Source organism: Scophthalmus maximus, chromosome 12 (assembly GCF_022379125.1).
Source record: "Scophthalmus maximus strain ysfricsl-2021 chromosome 12, ASM2237912v1, whole genome shotgun sequence".
Taxonomy (NCBI): Eukaryota; Metazoa; Chordata; class Actinopteri; order Pleuronectiformes; family Scophthalmidae; genus Scophthalmus; species Scophthalmus maximus.
The window spans coordinates 10857231-10876167 of record NC_061526.1 but is presented as its reverse complement, the minus strand read 5'-3'; the positions used below and the strand labels follow the sequence as shown (position 1 = coordinate 10876167).

Here is an 18937-nt window from a genome sequence, read left to right as displayed (position 1 = left end):
GCTTTGGTAAAAGTTGATTATTGATTAATGGTGCAAATTAAGTCTATGTTGTAGCACGTTTTTATTATGTTGCATCGATCTGTAAGAAAAGTAGAGGTTAAATAACTTGAGCCAAAACATTATTGTCTCTTAATTTTTGTCATTAATGTTATTGGATCATCATTTAACATTATGTAATGTCTCACATGAAGATATGATGGCACATAATGTAATACCGTGATGTTATGTTATCCGAGAATTGATTGCCTCATCAGGCTTATTACCTTTCCAAGCCAAGTGAAGATGTAATTTATTGTATTTCACTGAGTTATTACATCATCTATCAACAGATAATGGGACACCAAGGTGCATGCGTGTGTGTGTGTGTGTGTGTGTGTGTGTGCATGCGTGTGTATGCGGCTTGTGCCTTGAGATGATATATCAGAAAAACTAAATTCAAATGTTACAAAATAGACACTAAGCCATTCAGTGTCAGAGGATGAATGTCTTCATCCATGTTATAAAAATCATCAATTCCAGATTTATACTGTCTGACAGGTTCACATGTCTCCATGACAATGTTGTGTGTCAGTGGAATCCAAAAAACAAACAGCTGTCGTTAAATGTGATTCAAGACCACTGAAAACTCTCGTCTCCAGTGGGCTTTGTCTGTCCATCTACCCAGACCTCCTCCCCACCACTTTTATGGTGAACTATAAAATCATCATACTAATTTGTCACTGATCCTAGATTGTTTAAGACTATCTCAGCAAATAAGTACTCTAATTTTTCTGATTTCTGTGCCACAGCGCTGTGGGGACGTGTTGGTTTTCAAATTTGAGCAGCCACACAGCCTGGGTTTCGGTGTCTCACCAGTTTGATCCCACGTGATGCGCACCAAAAATAAACTGACATAGACCATTTAGCAATTGCATGTTATTAAACGTTAATGAGGAAGCACTATGTGTACTTTATGTATAGCAGGAACTCAATGTAGACTATAATTATACTGTCAGTAATTTAACAGGTGAAGTAAAGTCGGGCAAACACAAATCCTGTGACTACTTCTTGGTTTTCTTTGCTTCTGCTCACCAACAGTGGATGATAATTATCAGTGATGGCCATTATCAAAAGCCCAACTCGCCGTAGGAAAACATGTCTGGCAGAAGCAGCAGCAGCGCTGTCAGACACATGCCGCAGCTGTTCGGCAAGGTAGCTGTCACGCACACGTGGGGGTGGCGGTGCGGCCCGGGTGATGGGAGGAGAGTCTAATGGCCAGACTAAGGTGTTGCTTTATGTTAACAGAACTAGTTGGCACAACATGTTGTCCAACCACGACAGGAACCAAAAGTGTTGTTGTTAGTTGTTCCAGACAGCCACACGGGGAGACATGGTGGAGAACCGTCGTAGACAGCAGACACAATATTGTACAACTATGGGGATAACGGTGCTCATTTTCAGACGGGAAAGTATTCCGAGCGTTGCACTTGCTGACAGTTGACAAAGAAAAGACTCTGAATAACAGAGCTTTAGACAGAGGTTCAAACCTCCTCAACAAAGTTGACCATTCACTGCATGTCGACGTCGGGAATGTGTCGGGGGGAGGGAGCATAACCATACGAGTACGTTCACATCCACACTGCTTCATTTTCATTTTAAAACAATCATCTCCGTCCATGTCCGTTTTAGCTCGGTATCACTAATAATTCCCACCAATACTAACAAAAAAAAACAAGCGCATATCAAGTGAACATTCACGTATACTGGGCATATGCTTAACGGTGTGAGCAGTGAGCAGATGATCAAATCTGCTGTTGGTTGCTTAGCTACAGAAAAGGATACTAAGGTGAAAGAACATTGGTGAAAATTAATAGCAGTGATCTCTTGTCTTGGAGCGGCAGTAAGTGTTAGCAACATTACCCATTCACCGCTGGCTGTCGAGTCGTGACTGATATAAGAACCAATCAGGAAGCAAATCTTCAGCGACTGCGTCATCGTTTCCAAACATTTCTGTTTTTTCCCCGTCCAGACTATAACGCGGCCCCCGGAGGTTTCAAAACGAACACCGGGACCAGCAGCGTTCCAAAGTTCTCTGTTTCAGGCGCTTAAAAACTCCAGAGTCGAGCGGACAGCAGGCGTAAATATAGCATGTTGAAGTAGCCTCAGAGAAATCAAGACACGCAGGAGGTCAGAGAAGTTATTTACATGCTCTGTAGATACCGATCACAGCTGGTCAGTGATCAGATTTGTGAGAGTTCTCAGCTTTTCTTCATAGCACAAGGGCCTGGATGCACAAATAGTCAGAGGTTCATCTTATTGTGACCTCTGTCATAGAACATGATAACTGATCACTACATGCAAATTTCTGTTTTCTTTTTGACACTCAGCTTGATACTTTTCCGGACTTAAGTCATGTACTAACTTATATCTAAATAACTGACAAGAAACAGTTTAACGCGCACATAGCAAAGAATTGGACTTTCTGTGTTTCTCATATACTGTACAAAAATCTGATATTTGGTTATCTGCTCATCATTTGTCGTCTCCACTTAAATTTCGGCATGTGAATGCAACACTGCTCAGGAACTGACACTCAATTATGCAGCAGCTCTTCTAATTCAACTGAAGTAAACCTCATTGGGTTGATTTCAGTAATTCTTTACTTCGTCCAACTCCAGCGTTTTGTCTTAAACTGCCGAAAGAAAAGAAAAAAAACCACCCAGCCCTCGATCTCATTATAAGAGGACATACAGTAGAAAGTAGAGGGGTGGGACGCACGCATGCCATCTGAAACTGCCACGTCGTAGAGCCACGATCAACTTCGACGGGTGCCGGCAGATAATTGGGAGCCATGCTGACTGCAAACTACAGCGCTGCCGTCTCCTGAAACTCATTACTATCACTCAGAAGTTCCCCTTAAAAACCTCCAGAGCCACACGACTCTACACATTTGGTAAACTGACGCATGCAATCTCTTTAAGTGCCGCCGCGAAAGGCCCCTGTCACATTATTTACCACACAGTTGAGTTGGTTTTAACGTCGTGCTTTATTTACAGTTACCATTTGCAATTAGCCATCATCACATGTCTCTCGACCTCCCAGTATCCTTCTGTTCCACACCTCACGTCAACCCGCGACCCACGTAGTCTGGTGCGTTCGAGTACATCCATATATCTGACTACATCTCCCCCTTTTGAGACAAATAAGCGGCTAAAGAAAATTAAACACTGTGGTTTGTGCTCGATACAGAATGTGCATCTCCTCACAGTCTCTTTAATTTTGCTGCTGATCCCTGGCCACCAGACGGACATTCTGGCTCTCTCATGGCATTTGGTCAGGCCCTGGTGGCCCTCATGAATTTGTTTCAGGACGTTGGCTCTCAGCCGTGCTGGAATAACGATTCTGTCCTGATACAGCACAAGCCCATCTGCCTCAGACAGGTGATTCCTGGCAGCATAGAATGCGGATGAGGGTGGAAACACAGCCATCCTGCGTGGCCAGCCATTTTGTATGCAGCGGATGATCGTCTGGAGGTCAGCGTCGTTCAGTGTAGCCTCCCTAATTTCTTTGAGCTTGTCAGATGACATTGGTTTGTTGGTCACCACTGCCCGAATGTACGCCACGATGTCTTGGTCCGTCTCTGACTCTGCTTCGTTGCTCAAAGGACTCCCGGATAGCGTGTCGGCAACAATCAGCTGTTTTCCGGGAACATGAACAGCTGTCATATTGAACCTCATGAGGCGCATCAACAGTCTCTGGCACCGTATTGGTGCTTTGTCCAGATCGTACATATTCATGAGCAGTTCTAGTGGTTTATGATCCGTTTGGAGAACAAACCTGTCCAGTCCCTGTATGTACCGTGCAAATCTCTCACAAGACCACACTGCTGCTAAGCACTCCATCTCGATCTGGGAGTATCGTTTCTCCGTCTCAGCCAGTGTACGTGAGCAAAAGGCCATTGGTCTCAGCTCCCCGTCATGATCCTGCAGCAGTGTGGCTCCCAAGCCGTAGCTGCTTGCATCTGCACTGACGACTGTTTGGCGATTGGAGTTGTAATATGCAAGAGCTGGTGCTGACAATAGCATAGCTTTAGCCTTTCCCAGTGCTCGTTCTTGAAGCTCACCCCATGCCCACTCACTCTCTTTTCTGAGCAGCTCTGTGACTGGGTGTAGTGCGTTTGAGAGACCAGGCATGAATTTACCCTGGTAATTAATGAGTCCTAGCCCTCGGCGTAACTCACCAACATTGGACGGGCTCAGCATCTCTGCGATTGCTCTCACTTTGCTTGTATCAGGCTTTATGCCCTCGGCACTGATTATGTGTCCAAAGTAGTGTAGGTCAGACTTGCCGAAACTACACTTTGCTTTGTTAAGCTTCAGTCCAGACTGCCTAATGGTCTTCAAGGATGCGTTCAGACGTTGGTTGTGTTTCTCCTCGCCAGACCCAAACACCAGGATGTCGTCCATCACGACAACAACTCCGTCGTGACCCTCTAGCAGGTTAGTTATCAGTCTCTGGAAGATTTCTGGGGCAGAAGAAATCCCAAATGGCAAGCGTCGGAAGCAAAACCTGCCCATGGGTGTGATGAAGGTGGTCCGTTTTCGAATGCTGGGGTCAAGAGGAATCTGCCAGAAGCCACTCGACGCATCTAGTGTCGAAAACACTTTGGCACCGGCCAGCTGTGGGGTTATGTCCTTCAGCGTAGGCAAAATGTATCTCTCCCTCTTGACTGCTTTATTCAGGCGCTTGAGGTCGACACACACTCTAACCTCATCCTTGTTCTTTTTCTCTGCAGGCACCATGGGCTAGCAACAATCAGTGGGCTCAGTTACATTCTATGATGCCCAAAGCTAGCATGCGTTTTAGATCAGCTTCAACCTTGGGGAGGAGGGGAAATGGCAACCGTCGAGGCGCTGCTGTAATGTAGGGCTCCGCGTCCGGGCTTAGCTCAATCTTAACTGGGTTACAGTTCAAGAGCCCCAAAATCCCCAAATATGTCACTGTACACTTCTGTGTTGATCGCATTCACTCTCATTACAAGGCCCATTCCCTTTGAAACACTTCCCCCTAATAGGTTTTGTGCATATGGTCCTTTGATAACCGTCACCCAGTATTTATAGTGCTGTCCTTTGTACTGGCTAGAGGCAATGAATTTCCCGATACAATTTACCTCACCGCCTGGGCTGGTGGCACTGCATCCGGTTCTGATCAGTTGGGGCCTCTGTGGTAATCCATTATTTGTGCGCTGAGACATTACGGTGGTATCAGCTCCTGTATGGATCTTAAACTCAACTGGACTGCCATTCACAGGTAGTGTCACTCTCCAGTCTTCATCAGAGTTAGAATGCTCAATGACTGTAGTTTCTGACTCTTTCACAGCACCCAGGAAGAGAGTCACATCATTGTCTCTATTCCCTGGTGTCACTGCCATTAATTCTTTCCTCCCTTTGGTTTTGCACACTACCAATTTTATTGCATTTCCTGCATCTTTTGTTGTGTGCAGGCCAAAGTTCACCTTTCCCATGCACTCTGTTGCAACGTGAACAGTTCTGTTTCGACTCACCCCTTTTCGGGCTGTTCTGCCAGTGACGTCCACCATTGCTCTTCGTCCCGCTCATTTGTTGCTGCATCCTGCGTCTCACTGCATTCACTGAACAGTCGGCGCGATTGTCAACACTCTGCTTTTTCGATCTGTTCACTCTGTCGTGCTAACTGGATAGCTTTCTCCAGAGTGAGATCGGGCTCCAGCTGCAGTTTTTGAGAGACATCATTATCGTGAATGCCGATGACTATTCGGTCCCGAATCTGCTCATCCGTGGTCATTCCAAACTGGCAATGCAGGGCTAACTCATAAAGGTTCCTCACGAAGGCTTCTACGGTCTCACCGGGCTTCTGCACATGCTTATGAAAGCAGGCGCGGTCATGAATTATGTTGCGTTTAGGCACAAAGTGCTCATCAAACTTGCCGATGACGGTCTGGTCTGCCATCTCCGTTCGGCGTTAGTCCGATAATTTTGACACCATGTCACGCTATTAACCACACAGTTGAGTTGGTCTTAACGTTGTGCATTATTCACAGTTAGCATTTGCAATTACCCATCATCACGTCTCCCGACTTCCCAGTATCCTTCTGTTCCACACCTCACGTCAACCTGCGACACACATAGTCTGGTGCGTTCGAGTACATCTGTATTGTGTTGTGGTAACCAGAGAGATGGCTACTGATTGATTTACATTTCCAAAAAGGGTTTTAAATCCCCCCCCAAAAAATTGACATTTGTGCTTATTTGACCAAATCGAACTTGTCAGCGGCAATGAATTTTCCTTTTTACGTTGGACAGCAGCAGGTTTATATTAACCGTACTCCCGACGTCTCATTACAAATACAGACGGTGCTATGTGGAGCAGATGCTCCTCAGTTTGTATCAGACCTCACACCTTGAAATAAGGCCTGGTGAAGAGAAACAACACCGCGGGAAGCGACCGCCTGTCGTTGCCGAGTGTGTTGAGTGCTTTCATGAAGTGCGTGTTGAGTGAATGCTTTCATTCTCTCATTCTGTCCTTTCATATTTACGTTTTATATAATCTAAACTCAGTCTTTCAGTAAAAAAATATTTCACCATGATCTGAGTGATACTGCTTCTCTCAATAATCAAGTCGAAGGAGTAAACCTTCTATTGCTCTTCCGTGAAGCCAGGGGACTCGCGCGAAGCAAAGATAATGATAGAGATCAAAGCAGCAGAGGCAGAAATACGTAGTAAAGATCAACCTACAGAAAAGCAAATGGGAAATCATAATACAACTCAAAGGTTTTAAAGTCCTTTTGAAGTTGCTAGTCACGACAACCGGAGAAGTGACTTAGCTAATTAAGTAAATTATGTAATTATGTAAATTGTTTGTTAAGTGGCAATACTTCATTAATGTAGTCATTTGTGGAAAAGTGTTATAGTATAAAGAATTAAGAATTTATAGTAAATATCCAATAATGCTAACCTTTCTACCATGATTTGGTCATTTAGGCTAACATTATTAGCACATTATTTTGAAACGGAGGTATACAGTATGTGTTATCAAGTTGAATTCAAAACTGTCCTCTTTTCGGGATTTTGATCGACTAACCATATTCCATATGTTAACCCTTTCACTGGTCCATCTAAACAGGTGTATATTAGCAAACTACACGTGTTAGCTAAATATTGATTATATTTGTCAGTCGCTAAGTGTAAGTATTGAGTAACAAGTAATCTCTACAAAAGAAGTTAATCTGTGTGGTGCAACCTTTTTGAATTCAGTAGTAACTCAGTATAGGATCATTTTAAACTTACAAAGAGCATGTTCAGGCCCATGCCTTATGTCGTAATGCTGTACAGATTATCGAGCATTTTGCAGCAAATGTGCGATTTGCAATACATGGCTAAATAAAATAAAATTCTAATTTAGACTGATAATAGAGGAGGAAATGTGATGGCTGTCAACAGCCAGGTGAGCTGCCTTGAGTTCGACTATGTAATTTGTTCCATTGCTGCTTTGGACTCAGTAAAGTCGAGTATGTGTCCTTCACAGTGCCTGAAAAGGAAACACTCCTTCACTGCACAGTGTTGGAGCTATCAGGAGAAAAGCAACACTGCCCCGATGAGCACAGGCAGCTTAGATGAAGACGGCTGAGGAGCTTACTGGGTCGTCTCTCGCTAACACTCTTGGATTCCAACACAGCTTGTCCAAAGAAGACATTGGCTAAATAAACCAAAGATATCAAACCTGCCCTGAACTGACATCAGACAATCATATATTATATGAAATGTTAAGAAGCCAGACTCTTTGTGTTGGACACTGAAATATAAAGTTTATTTGTAGAAAGATCGTGTGAAATTCTGATTATTTACAAAACCTCCCGTAAACACTGTATATATTTCAAGTTGCCAGAAACTTCAACATGAATATATTTTTGCTAGCCTGGGACCCAGACGAATTCTGGGAGCTCATTTAAATTTCCTCTGCCAGAATACGGTCTGGTTCCCCTCCATCAAGAACTGATTTCTCTCCACCAGAAAACTTGCTGGTCCAATCACAACCGGCTATCTGACAATGATCGGGGTTTATATCACGACACGGACGGAAGAGTCTTTTGTAAACAACAGGCTCTAAACTACGAGCAACATCTTTCACATTACACAAAGTCGTTGAACCATTGTTTATACACAATCATTGACACAATCATTATTGTGCAAATGCCGACAGCGAGGAAACCTGTAAAGTTTACCGTGTATTACGGTGTGAGTGTGATGTAAGGAACTGGATCTGACGGTCTGCAGTTCAGTCTTTGATTTATTTTGTTGCCGGGCCGAACCATTTCCTCATATCAACAGAAAAACAAATCTGTCCAGCAACTGTAACAGATTGGCAACCATCTCAAGTGGCACATGGAACACCTGGCCCGCAAATCAACAAATCAAAAGATGTTGGAGCCTGGAGACTGGAGCTCAGTGGGCTCTGCAGTCTCCAGGCTTGCTGTTACTCCTATCTGGCATGTTACTGTACTCGCAAGCCAATGTGACTGTGTTCCTCTTTTTTTTCCCTCTTTCCTGCAAGTGTGTAGTAGCCTGACACTCAGCCAGAGTGGAGAGCGACATATAGACTCAAGGACATGACGTCGATTTTATTCATCACCACCTAATGCTGCTTATTCTCATCATTTTTTTATTCATTTAATTATTTCAGATTGCATGAAAGGCAGCAGGTGAAGGGCTACATGGTTGCCCTTAGATGGACGAGGCCTTCCATGTGACAAGGTCTACAGTAGAGTATATTCCGCATGGTACATTCAAGTTTTAATTTTAAACTAATTTAAACTAATTTACGTAGATAGCTGTAAACTAATATGCCTGGCTTGAATTTGAAAGTTCTGCTGTATACTGACCCCCCCAAAAAACAGAATCTATACATTTTCCTCTTTAAATGACCCATGCGATCTGATTTAAAAGTTCAGTTAAAAATCTGAAGCAATGCCATTTGTGTCCTTGCTGTATTGTGTGTCTGTAAGTGGTCAGTGTTTGTGCGCCAATGTCAAAATAACAAAACCCTGGCTTCTTGGCTAATTAAGATTCCGAATTAACAGCAAACCCTCCACATTCTAATTTTTATCTGCGCCAGTGCACAAAACAGCTGAAATCGTTGCCGTCATTTTACACAATAACCAGAGTGATTTTACATGTTTGTTACTCCCAGGCCTCCCATTGATAATGTCGGCACACTATCGTCTTTGAGAGATAATTCAAATTTACTTTGATTTCAGCGAACAACAGCCGTCTCCTGAGTCCTACAGAAACCTGGAGAAACGGCTCTGTGAGTTTGAAATTAATAGGATGGCCACAGCCATTTCCTGACTCTTCCTCCTCTTGGGACCCCGCAGCACTGTTTTTCTGCGGTCCTCTCATCCTGTTACTAATGCCTGACTCAGTGTAACCCTTATCTCCACGCTCACTACATGGCCTGATAGGGCTCTGTGTGTAAGCAATTAAAACTGCTTATTTGTCTGATAAGGGGGGGAGAGGAGTCAGATTGAAAGCCACAGGCTGCCAGATCCTCGGGTTACAGCCCCCGGGTTAAATAGCCCGGGAGAATGGTGCGAGCCAAACGAGGCATACAGCTCAGTGAGCGTGTGGAGGGGATGAAACTCTACCAGAGGGCAAGGCATGATGACAAGACGCTCAAGTTTTCCACACAAGCAACATGCAGAAAGTGAATATTTAAATAAACCGGATAATAAAGATGGGTATATAAACATGTTTGTTTTTTTCATAAAGAACTATGCATGTGAATTTTGTAAGCTGTGCTGAGAAATAACTAAATCAGGCACTTCCGCATTGGTTTCACTTTCCAGGCCCGGTGACTACAACCATTTTTATAGAGAAAGCTCACAGTCAGGCTCCACCCCCTGCTCCTCCAAATATGGTTACTTCTAGTTTAAAAATGCTAAACTCCAGGCTTCAAAGGGAGAGTTCACAAACCAATGGGTGACGTCATGGTGGGTTACCACGTGGCCTTCTCTGATTTCTAACAGGCTGGCTTTTGCCACACAGTGCCAGCATACTCTGCTCCAGGACTGAAATAAATAGGGAAGGGGGGGTTTCTTTATCATCACAATAAAACTAATCACCAAAGAGACATTTGCACTAGTCTCTGGTGGCCATATTGGCAGTCTTCAGCTCCAAAGTGTTATGCAGTAGCTGGAAGTCGCACTGAATGTGAATTTCCTAAATTTAAAAAATTATGTGTTAAATGGTGAACATTCCCATAAAGAGCACAATGCTTTGTCCTTGATGCATGTGTTCTGTATATTACAGTTAAACAACCTCCATTTACAGCTCGCTTATTTAAAGCACAAGAAGGTGATATTGTGTTTTTCTCACCGTCATCTAATGTCACAATAGGACTAAAGACCATCAAGAAATCCCCATTAGCGCAAAAGCCTGTTATACCGACACCGTCTACTACAAATAATGCTCAATTACTGCTAATTCTTAATGTACTGCTCCATTAAAGGCTGTTTGGGGAACATTGGCTAAAAACTACAGCACATGCTTTTTTTAGGAAATTACTGAACTTGGTAAAAAAAATGTATTTTTTATTTTAAAGATGTATATCTTCAGCAAGAATTACTTAACTTGGAGCAGAGCTAAAGTATTGAGCTCCTATATAATGTAGAGCATTTAGTACAAGTTGGCAAAATCATCTGAATGTTAGCATTGTTGTTGTCTCTATATTGGCCCAATAATCACATAGTGGTTTTTAATGCCGTTTGACCCAAGCCTTGTTTTTTTCCATTCATTTCTACTTCATCCTGTCAGATTACTTCCTGTCTAGTTTGACCCTAACATTCATATAGCAGACAGAATATGACTTGCAGAAATCATCAAACATATTAACTAAAGTATAAGTTTCCAAGGCAAGAGATGCACCAAATGTGAGATAGCTGGGTCACCATGAACGACACTTTCAAACAAATCTACCGCATTTGATATTTTTTTCTATTTCATTCTACAAGTGGTATCAAATAGCTAACTTTTTCTAGTGGACCACCAGAATATCTTGATGTGTACGCTGGGAGATGTGGTCACAAAGCGTGGCATGACAACATGGACGGACTGGGAAAGGAGAGGGAAAAAAAGGAGTTTTCTCAGACAGCATGGCAGAGTAACGACGAAGAAGAAGAAGAAGAAGAAGAAGACTTCGACCTTGGCTATGACCTGAACAAACTGTAATGAGTTCTGAACTTCTGCCTCAGCTCAGTATTGTTGTGGGTTTCAGAGTGCTGAGAGCTGGTAAACAGGATATTTAGTCCCAGAAGGGTTTGGCTCACATCATGAAAGAACCATAGGCCCACAGCTCTGCACACACCATCAGCCATCGAAATGAAACGGAGGGTAAGGGATGGGATGGGTGGGCGAGAGACGAGAGTGGAGGGGAGGGGAGAGTGGGGATAGAAAGATGCTTCTCCTGTCCAAAATGTGTGTTGGTTTGGAGGTCTTCGCAGGCAGGAGGCATCCTGCGTGACGGGCACGTTTAGAAGCCACTGGGCCACACAGAGCAACACTAAGACGCTGCTGAAGAAATAAAATGGCCACCTGGGGGAAGAATCTGGACCCAGACCAGAGGACCTCTGTTTTCTCTCACTCTCTGCTTCTGTCTCCCTCCATCTTTCTGCCTCTGCATGAAATAGGACCATGGTTAACTGGAGGAGGGCAGTTGGATGAAGAGGAGGAGGAGGAGGAGGAGGAGGAGGAGGAGGACAGCGTAATACTATATAGACCAGGGCAGAGGAGGATTCTGGGTTTGCAATAAATGGCAAGAAATATAGCGACAACGGCTCCGTACTCTACATTAACTTTCACACCTGCTATTAGCACAGTGTTGATAACGTGTCGGAGCAGTTTCAAGTAATTTTTCGTACAGGAGGCAGCTGCTAAAGAGGTTCACTGCAGCAGAGAGTCAGGGGTTAAAGGGCAAGCTCGTGGTTTTACAATCTGCATTTCGATAGTCATTTCTTCAGTTACCTAAACCTCAACTGCCATGACCTGAGAACATTGCGACAACAGCAGCTACAGCTTCATAAAGGATTCAAATAGGTCAAGCAAGCCGCTCGGTATCCTTGGGAATTATGTTCATATTGGACGGTTTTGCACCTCATGATTTATGCCTGATGCCATTGTCCAGTGCTTTATGCAGCAAGGCGAGAGTGAAGGATATTCATGTTTATGTCCCATAACCCTAACTCCCAATTATCCCATTTTTCCAACTTTAACCTAGCATTTTAATTTCTTGATTGTTTGTTAAAATCTTGATCATTACCAACCTTAGCCATACAGCATTTTAGAGAGAAAACATTTTCTTTTTAACTCGGCTTTGAAATAATCAGGGGTGTAAGCAACACGAATGGACAGAATATTGGACGGGTTTAGAACAAATCAAAGTGAGGATGGTACGTTGGCCAAAGTCAAACCATGTCTTTGCGAAATGTAATAGAAGCTTGAAATGGACCGTCAGAACATAACTTCAAACTTTATTTTTTTCATATCCTAAGAAGTGATTAAGATAATGTGTTTAAACTGTCGAAAATTGTTTAAGTCTCCAGATCTGAGCAATAAAGTAGAATATTAAAAGTGAAGCAGTAAAGTTAAGTTGAAGACAGAATTTTCAGTCATATTTATCTGACCGTTGGCCCAAAGAAAATCCCACAGCCAATATGAAGAATAGTGAAAGGACCAGTCAAAATAAAGTCCTGCCAAAAACCGTCAGGAGGAAAGTGAGGGGGGAAAAAATCCAATCAGAAGAAAAAGAGACAGAATGAGGAGAAGACGACAGAGGTCAAAATGAAATATGTAATGGAACCTTTTGCTATTATTTTATCATCTCTGCAGAGCTGCTGTTTATTCAGCGGCTGGCGAATTTGTTTTACTTCAAATGAAACTGAGAGAGAGGAGAGTGAGTGCACATCAAATAGAATGTGAAAGAGAGTGAAGGGGGGGAAAAGAAAAAGCTTCCTACTCACATCAAACACCGGCACAGCTGGTGCCAATCAGCCGCCGATATTTTACACAAATTCGGGGAGACGCGAGGACAAACTCTCCTATCAAGGCGGTATAGGCGAGCGCCTGACCTCGTCTGAAGTCTTTCATTTGGACCGGCGAGGAATAAATCCACGGGCAGTTTACCGTCACTCACAGGTTTTCATCAAGCACGTCCAAAAGATTTTACACATTACAACATTTACTCTTTTAGAAACAACGAGGGAAAAACCTGCCTGCGGCAATGTCATTGTTTCTTTGATTTCACTAGATTAAAAACATTATTTTTCTTTTCTATCAGAATAATGACTCCTGTATATTTGGCAGGAAAACAAGTGAAACTGTCAGACTTCAGCGGCTTTCTTCAGCGACTGATTTTTGAGAATTTTACTTATTCACTTTCTTCAGGGGTATACGAGAAGGTTGATACAACTATCATATTTGAATATACGATATAGGGCTGGACAATATGGGCAAAAAAATGTAATCTGCATTAACAGTTTTACGTGTCAAATGGAAAAAGACGAACCCTCAATTGCAATGTTTTAGGAATTAGTGTCCAAAGTTGTTAGCCAAGAATAATGAAACAAACTCCACTTGCGAGACTGTTATAATTACTCACATTCAGAAAATACAGGTTATACTATACAGTTATGGACTGTGAGTACCAGATACTTGAACTAAATAGAGCAGCAGCAGCCGTCTTAATAACTAGTGTTGGTACCGACGGAGTCCGCACACAAATTCATCTGGTCTGTTCAATGATGCTGGAAGTAGGGTGCTGAGGGGGCTGCAGTGCCCCCGACTGGCAAGGGGCTGTAACTCCAAGGCCAAAAAGTTGTCAATTAAGAAAAAATAAATTTTAATTTCACTTTTTAGAACATTATTTTGAAAGTGTTGTAGGTGAAGCCTCAACATTAATTTAATTTAACAATTCTTTTTTATAAGATTTCATTTCATTTCAGAATATTAGAAGGGTCTGGCTGCAGACCGCCGGAGCTGTGGAGCTCCACAGTTGACCAGAAACACGTGACCTCCAAGTCTCTCTAATGGAAACACTTGACTTCCACGTCTCTAAACCGGAAACACGCGACCTTCACGTCCCTCAGAAGTGCACAAATAGTGCACCCAAACATATTGACACGTATGTTTGTTTTTGTCCATATAATCGATTACTGACAACTTCACTGATGAGGTGAGTTGCAGCTCGCAAATCGCTTAAACAAAATCTTCTTCTTGAGGTTTTTTTTGGCGGTTGGCAATTTACAAATTTGAGCATTACTGCCACCAACTGGTAGGAAGTGTGGATCAACATCGCTATCATTTACTATATATAAATAATAATATAAACAAAACAAACAAACAAAATCTCTCATATCTACTCAATTACATTAGTTTGTCTAAGATACTGAAAAAAGATTTAACAACACTCATTTGAGTTCTTTTGTAGATTTTAAAATGAAAACCACCCAGCTACTTCCTTACTGTATGGAGGTCACGGGTTTCTGGTGTAGCGTGGAGCTCCACAGCTCCGTCCGTCTGCAGCCAGACCCTTCACGAATATTCAGTGTATTTTCTGCTTTGATGCACAAATGTAGAACGTGATGCAGATGATGTGAGGCACAAATTGAAAGGATGTCAGCGATGGTTATAGTGGGCTAGATGGGTCGCAAAAACGAATCTCTGATTTCTTTGAATTCCTTTAAGCCAACTGTGATTCTTTACCCGTCGTAGTGTAAAATGTTATAAATGTTGGCAATTCGGATGAATACAAAAATCCTGAACGTTGCTCAGCGTTTGATAAGACACCATTACATATATACTCTTCTTGGCAAACCCAACTCCGAGTGACCTCCGCCGTCCTCGGCTTTATTTGTGTTCCCAGACATTAGCTCGCTCGCTTTCTGCAGGTGGCTGACGTCGCGTCGTAATCCAACATGACAGGGACAGACAAAGGCAAAGTCGAATGGGCTTCACTTTGTCACTTCACCTCTCATAACCAGGGATGACTCCGCATCATCAAGCACAAACCGAGGGCTGATCAGTGTGTGTGTGTGTGTGTGTGTGTGTGTGTGTGTGTGTGTGTGTGTGTGTGTGTGTGTGTGTGTGTGTGTGTGTGTGTGTGTGTGTGTATCTTCCTCTAAACTCAATGGATTTCAGCCCCCATCATTTCATTTTTACTGTGACTCGTGAGAATATCACGTTTATGTGTGGCAACATTATGTGTGGCAACAGTGTTCCCCGTAGTCATGGTTACAACCTTATATTTAATATATGTTCTTCGTATCAGATTTTTTACCCTGTAGAAATATATAACCTTTACATGATGCTATTACTGTAACGTTGGTCTTCTTAGCATTTCGCACTAATGAAAACGTTACACAAAGTTTTAAAAAAAATCACTTAATGTTAATTAATTATTTTTATGCACTTTAATAAACGTCAAAAGGTTTTGTAAAAAAAAAAGGCCTGGGCGCCCACAAAGACAGATTACATCAAAGACCCCCCACCGCTGCTGTGCTGCATGTCACAGCTGTTCGGAGGCAGGACTAAAGTTTGCCTGGTTGGCGAGGAGCAGCCGACCATGAAAGCCTCCTCTGCCATCTCTTTGGATCAATGGCAAGACAGTGTGCAGACAAGGTCACAAAAAAAAAAAAGGTGACATTGGCAGATCTGCAAGGCGCTGACCCAGACAGTCGGCACTGACCTGAGCCAGGCCGCCCCAGAGCATTAAACCTGATGGTTGGTGGTGGAGGAGCTGCAAGCTAATGCTTCCAGCAAATTAGGGACTGCCAGGGCTGCCAGTTCCCTTTCTGAGGGAAGCGGCTATTCGCTGCTAGGGAAGTTGCGAGATGAGGTCAATGTGTGATTTGCTGCATCGCTCCCTTTGCTCTGGGCAGAGAAACGGGAGTGATGGGGAAAGTAATTCGATCCTTCACTGAAGAGAAAGTAGCAGCCCTTGTAACAAACACTCCATTCAGAGTTAAAATGAGATTCAAAACATACTTGTAAAGAAAAAAAAACATATTAGCAGCAAAATGTACATTAGGTATTAAAAGTTCTTGTGTAGTTTGGCTGTGAAGTCCAGTGGTTACCAGCCTAAGGGTCGGGACCCTCTTAAGGGTCACAAAGTGAATCTGAGTGCTGAGATCATTTATGATATATAGGTTTGATACATCGGCTTATATATATATATATATATATATATATATATTCTTACTGAACAGAATATCCTCTTTAAGATAAATGATTCCCATTTGAAAGGTTCGCAGGGATGAAGTGGACACACTCGAGTAAAGTATCCCCAAAAACTCCAAGGTGGTGCGAACATACTGTACGTATATCAGCTTTGTGAGAACTGCTGCAAGTATTTAACAAGTATGAGTTAGAGTGGCTACGTTAAAAAAAATGGCATTAGCTTTTGGAGTTTTACATGGGTTCAATGCTGAGCTGCTTTTTGGAGGTGGAATGTTTCTTACTGAATTTGAAATTTTTTTCTAAATGCAACATTTTTCTGCTTATGTGATACAAAACCAAAGGTCAGGGAAAAGGTATTAAAAATAAATGACACAAAGCTAAGGAGCGGTGCTTAGGATGAAGGTCAGTTGTCGTCGTCGCTGTGTGAGGAACATTTCACAGCCTTTGAAAACACCTGTGGGTCCTCTCTCCGGGTTCTCCGGCTTCCTCTCACGGTCCAAACACATGCGGATGGGGGTTAGGGTTAACTGGAGACTCTAAATTGACCCGTAGCTGTGAAAGTGAGAATGAATGAATGGTTGTTTGTTTCCGTGTGTGTTGCCCCTGCGATGGGCTGGCGACCTGTCCAGGATGAACCCCGTCTCTAATGGATGGATGGATGTTTTGGTTCCTTGATATTAAGCTCAAACTACGTATATTTGTTTCCACCTAAAGCAGCTCCACCTTTGCAAACGTAGAAAATGAGTGTGGACACTAACACTGATGCACTGCATACATGTCTATCTCCATCTCTCCATCCATGCTCTCGCTCCACCCACTGCACTGGATCATCCATATATTTATTGTGTGCCAGACTTGAATAAAACTGACAACATGTCTAAATTCCCTTTCTGTTCCAATTCCACCTGGCAATGCTAAGCCCTGTGTGTGTGTGTGTGTGTGTGTGTGTGTGTGTGTGTGTGTGTGTGTGTGTGTGTGTGTGTGTGTGTGTGTGTGTGTGTGTGTGTGTTTGTTTGTTTGTTTGTTTGTTACTGGCAGGTGCAGGAGGAAGAGTCGGGACCAGCCCGTGTGAAGCCCCCCTGCTTGCCCCCGCGTGTCGCCTCCTGCCACACCTACTGAACACCAAGCCGTATTTCTACATGTCTGCTTTAGCTGTGGTTCCATGTTGAGTTTGGAATGAAGACATCGATGACATTTTAAAGTAGGATAACTGCAAATACTAGTTCAGACTTGGGTCCAGATTTATTTCATTCTAGTGTGGATGTTATTAACCTCTGCTGACCCCGTTCAACAGAGGGAACTGGTTGTAAAGTTCAATGACACAACTGGGGGGGGGCCTGATTGTAATGACTGATGATGATGTGACATGTTATATTTTGGACTTTTACAGATACTGCAGTGAAATATTATAATCAGAAAAGCTCACACTAAGGCGTCACTGCACTATGATGTCGAGAAATGTGGAGTGACAGTAAAGGGGAAAAAAAATCGTAATTGCCCTGAGTCTTGATTGGATATCAAGACTCAGGGCATCTGAGCGGAAAAGTGGCCGCTTGAACGGCTCTTACCTGTGATTGTCCCACTCCCTTCCCGCACCTTGACGCCCTTCTAAACCATCGCTGGGGCCGCTGCTACAATCCAGGGGTGAGTCTGCGATGTGGAAGCATTTGCGTCCTGGAGTGGCGAGGTGGCGGCGGGGGGAAATAAACCCAGTGGCTGTTCCTTATCCTGGGTGAAAAAAAATCACAGCAGCATTCTCAGAATCACATACGATGATTCTTGTCCCAACGTGGGCATATCTTCCTCCTCCTCCTCCTCCGCCGCCGCCGCCGCAGCGCCGAGGTTCCCCCTGCGTCCGGATAGTCCACAACCCGACAGAGACGCCGGTGGGACACGGGCGGATAATAGGCGCAAGCCGCGTCCTGTTCCTGCGCCTTCGGTGGCAACGCGCACGCTCACAGTGGATACATATACAACACATGTATATATAATCTACATAAGAGTGTGGTCGCTGCCGTTCCTGAACTCAGCCTCAGGTCTTCGCTGCGCCGCGCCTCTCCCCAGTCTGACAGATCAGCACAGTGCGCACTAACTTTTATGGAGACTCTGCTCCGGAGCGCACGCCGCGCCACCGCTTCCTCTCCCTCTCTATAGCGTTACAGTAATCCGATTACCGTCACGGTTTTTCTTTCATATTCAAATTCGACCTGTTACATCTGAATGTCACAGGGACTGATCCGCCTCCTCGCATCCAAATGAACCTCAGAGTGATTACGGATCATCATCTCTCCAAATTTATATGCAGAGACGAGAAAAACTAACTAACGTTACACCCTCGTTACATTACGAGGTTCACTTGGAATAAAGATTCACATTACACAAAAATTATGCATTCAGATTTTAACATGACAAAAAAAGACTAAATTTGGAGCATCACGCAAAAAGTGCTGTACGGGATTCTAGCTGCTGCTGTGCATTTGTCCAAGTAGGAAACACATGAGGAATAGTCAAGAGATGAATCAGATTAGTTAATAGACTTCGACGCTGATCTATTCCAACAAACATTAATAAACGATATTACAACAAAGATTCACAGATGCGATCCCCTGCTCCGTCTTGTAGTTTTCTCCTGTAAAGGACATGGTGATGTGGAGCCGGTTTCATGAACTATTGAACTGCGGGAAACATCCACGGAA

General features: G+C 43.4%; 1 protein-coding gene across 2 annotated transcripts in view; it reads right to left on the bottom strand.

Moving 5' to 3' along the window:
- The window catches only part of LOC118292176 (chemokine-like protein TAFA-2), a 52801-nt gene extending 34336 nt beyond the window's left edge, over positions 1 to 18465 (bottom strand). The window contains exon 1 of one of the 2 annotated variants that reach the window (XR_004786849.1): positions 17810 to 18465. The gene's annotated coding sequence lies outside the window, so the exon portion shown is untranslated. The remainder of the gene's footprint in view (positions 1 to 17809) is intronic. The other variant, XM_035620902.1, reaches the window with a different exon arrangement.
- Between the last annotated feature and the right edge of the window lie 472 nt (positions 18466 to 18937).